This window comes from Phyllostomus discolor, chromosome 2 (assembly GCF_004126475.2).
Source record: "Phyllostomus discolor isolate MPI-MPIP mPhyDis1 chromosome 2, mPhyDis1.pri.v3, whole genome shotgun sequence".
Taxonomy (NCBI): domain Eukaryota; kingdom Metazoa; phylum Chordata; class Mammalia; order Chiroptera; family Phyllostomidae; genus Phyllostomus; species Phyllostomus discolor.
In genome coordinates, this window is record NC_040904.2 from 14,000,879 (window position 1) to 14,004,690 (window position 3,812).

The 3,812-nt window shown below is 46.6% G+C and overlaps 1 pseudogene; it reads right to left on the bottom strand.

The window, feature by feature from the left end:
* Positions 1-1,804: 1,804 nt before the first annotated feature.
* LOC114490742 lies at positions 1,805-3,579 on the bottom strand (annotated as a pseudogene).
* Between the last annotated feature and the right edge of the window lie 233 nt (positions 3,580-3,812).

The following is a 3,812-nucleotide window of genomic DNA, read 5'->3' on the forward strand; positions in this document are numbered from 1 at the left end:
CTGTGTTAGTTTTCTATCACCACCCAACAAATTACCACAAACGAAGTAGCTTAAAACAATGCAGGCTTTTAGTCTACGGTTCCGTAGGTCAGAAGTCTGACAGCAGTCTGTCTGGGCTGGAATCACGGTGTTGGCGGGGCTGTGTTCCTTGCCCGAGGTTCTCGGGGAGAATGTGCTTCGTGGCTTTCCCCAGCTTCCAGGGGCTGCCCACATTCCTTGGTGTGGGGGCCCCTTCCAAGCCAACGACAAGGTGGGATTGCCCGGCCACATCTCTTTCTCTGATTCCCTTCTTGCATTTTCCTCTTCCGCTTTTCAGACCCTCGTAATGACATTGGGCCCACCCAGATAATCCAGGGGAGATCCCCCTATTTTAAAGTCAGCTGAATAGCAACCTTAAGTACCTTTGTCGTATCACATCGAATATTCACGGGTTCCAGGGATTAGAATACAGACATTTGCAGTGGGGTGGGGGTGGGGCATTATTCTGTCTACTGCGTGATCCCTTAGAATATACTTGTCTTTTCTTATGTGGCAACATAAAACTCGAATCTCTTCTCTTGCCCTCTAGGTTCTCCTCTCTCTAGAAGAGTTAATTTCTTGCCTGTCACCCCTGCACCCTCATTTCACCCCTTCCTTGCCCTATGCGCTCCCGTACGACATCAGCCTAGCTGACCCCCAGGCCTGACACGTTCTGGCCTGCTCTCTCCTTCATCTGCTATCAACGACAATTTTGAATTGTAGGCACATTTTATCATTTGTCTTTGAAGGAGCCATCCCAACAACTTCTTCCTAATGTTGAGAGTTCCGCGGTTAAAATCAGAGAGTTAACCATGGTGAGCAATTGTTAACGAACCCTCCTCTGGTGTCCATCAGTGAACGGAGCACAGGTATTGCCCCTCTGCTTGGTGTTATGCAGTAATAGCTGCTGTTCTTAAAGCTGCAGTGCTAATTCATTCATTGCTTTATTTTTCAATAAAATTTTCCGCAGTTAAGAACAATGCTAGAGAGATGGATGACGAAGGAGTTATAGAACCAGAAAGTGTGAGAGGCAGTGCACATTACCATTTAAAATTTTTGCAACGCGTGCAAAGTACTTAGAATCAAGATTATTTCTATTTTCGCTGAGAGGGGAGGTTAGTAGAGATTTTTTTTTTCTTTTAAAGAGAAAGTGCCAGGCAAGCCATTAATCACATGAAAACAGTAAAGAAGATTTTAGATTACAATCACTTACATGAAAAATTAAATGAAAATTTCATGACAAATCACAAAAGCCTATTGAGTTCGTGACTGGGGAAATTTTCAGTGTTAATGAGAAAATTTTATTATACAATTTAAGTATTTTTATTTAATTCTATTAGGAATCTGGATTTACAATTTATGTGAAAGTGATTTAAAGGCACAATGATGATAGCAACTTCCTGAAATGGCAACCTGAACAATGTTATATTATATACCATATTATATTCTGGTTATATTCTACTTTAACTAAAGGTAATTTTAATTTTCCTTAAGTTTTTATTTGACAGGCAAAGGAATGTTTGGTTTTGTAACTTAAAGATGTAAACCTTAAATAGTTCTGGACAACAATGAAACCTACCTAGAAATGTTTAAATTTTCTTACTACAATAAACCAGTTTCCAGTTTCTCTAAGATACAGAATCATATTTTGAGGAAAAATGACAGAATAATATGTACTTTTGTGGTTTTCGAAAATGCCGCTTCTAAAAAAGTATGTCAGGATATCAGCAAGAACAGTGAACACACTGTAACGAGTGCTAGGTGAAACAGTAGGCTGTTTTTTCCATACGAAAGATAGGCTATGTTTATTTAGAGTCCCAAGCAGTTGACTCGCTCAGTGTGACTCAGATCGCAAGAAGCCATTTCCAGTTCACTCCATTCTGAGTCCTAGAGCCGGGGCCAGGGTGGAAGGGGTGCTGTTTGGGTGCACGCACAGGCTTACAAGTTTCTCACTAACGGCAATCTGTGGCTGTGGGAGGCTGGCCAGGTGGGTCACCATCAGCAGGTCACTGATGTTGCCGTGAGTATGGTCTCCTTAATCGGGAGCTATCTTGCGTACTTGGTTAACCAGACACATCAAGAAGCGGCCCACGGCATCATCAGCTGACACCTCTGCAGACAGTACATCCTCCGCACACTGCCACACTGTCCTGAGGGCATCCTGGATGCCAGCCCGTGGCCCTGCTACTTGCTGCAAGTCACTGGAGAGTCCAATCACCTGGCTGGGGCTGAAACAAGTGTTCAGGATCAGGTCGACTCCAGTGCGTTCAGTGTCATAATATGCATATGTCACTGTCCGAGGTGTGAACGTCACCCCCATGGTCCTCCCAGGGACACCCATTAAAGTGCCCATCTAGCCTTGCTGCTTGTGCAACCATTCTGGAGGCCCCGAGGTGAATGGGGGTGGAGGCTTCCCGGCTGTAGTGCTGGGCGCCCTGTAATGTCATGGACTGTGGCGCACCAGTCCAGGATGAGTTCATTTGGAGAGACTTTACTGTGCAATTCATACACGTTCTTAGCAAATTCCATGTCAACGGCCACCTCATCTTCTGACTCATTGTGCAGCACTGAAAAGCAATTAGTGACTTTCACTGAGTGCTTGTCAAGGTTTCCTAGCAGAGTCCCAATAACTTGGGCAGCACCCTCATTGCATCGTCGCCCTTAGCTGTCTACAATGGAGGTCAAATGACCCGGTGCAGCCGGACCGCATAGCTGCCAGGGAAGGGGCCTGGTAGGGCAGGACCAGCCAGCGACTGTGTGAGGGTCTGCGCCAGGGCTGGCGCTGAGGTCGAGGCTCCTGCTGCCGCAGAGTCTGGGGATGAGGCTGGCGCTGGAGTTGGAGCTGGAACCCGCTCTGGAACCGGAGCCAGCGCTGGAGCCCAGGCTCGCGCCAGGTCTGGGGCTGAGGCTGGGGTCACAGCGCGGGATGGAGTGGCCGGAGGAACACTCGCCGGGACTGCCCTCGTGACCATCTTGTCAAGGGAGCTAGGTTTGCTTTTGTTTCTTTGATCACTCTTTGGCGGAATTATCCACCTCTGAGACCAAGGCCAATTTACGGCCAGAGGAACTGGAAGAACAGAACGTCTCTAATGGGTTTTCAGTTCATTTTCCCAATAAACAGCAATTCATAAAAGAGTTCAGTTATACCTCCTGGAAAGTTAAAATGAGCACCTCAACACGACCTGTCAGGCACCCAGCACTTGCCTTTGTCCCCGCAGTAAGTGGATGCTCCTTGCTGGTAAGTGTTTGAAGTCGTTGAAAGTTAGAAATCCTGAAGGTGCTAGAGAATAGTTGGAGCGATCTCTATTATTGATTTTGTGTTTTCTTCTAAGGGTTACAGTGGAACTACAGGTTTGGGATGAGCTCTCCTAGGCGTTCAGGTGAATTTGGTTTTGCTCGGCAGGTTTGCACTTGAGGAGATGGAATTGCAGCGTGGTTGTACGAGGAGGGTTACACGCAGGTGAGGAAATGAGTCACCTTGGCCGTTCTTCGTGCTCCTGAAGTTCCAGGTCAGCCGCTTGTGAGGCAGTTCGCTCGACACCTTGCCAACAAGTTTGATTAGTAAAATGTTTCCTTAGCTGACAGTTCTGGTGTTTTTCTTTACACGTGTAATGTATCAGGAAAAGAAAGGCTTTTATTCAGAACCGTCTCTACCCAACTGGAAACGTGCTCAAGCTCTCGGAGCCCTGGGCTGAAAGTGCTTAGGATGGTCATTGATTATACCCTGGACTCATTTGCTAGGCCCTGCAGGTATCAGAATCCGGCTTCAGAGAACAAATAAACCATGGTATGAA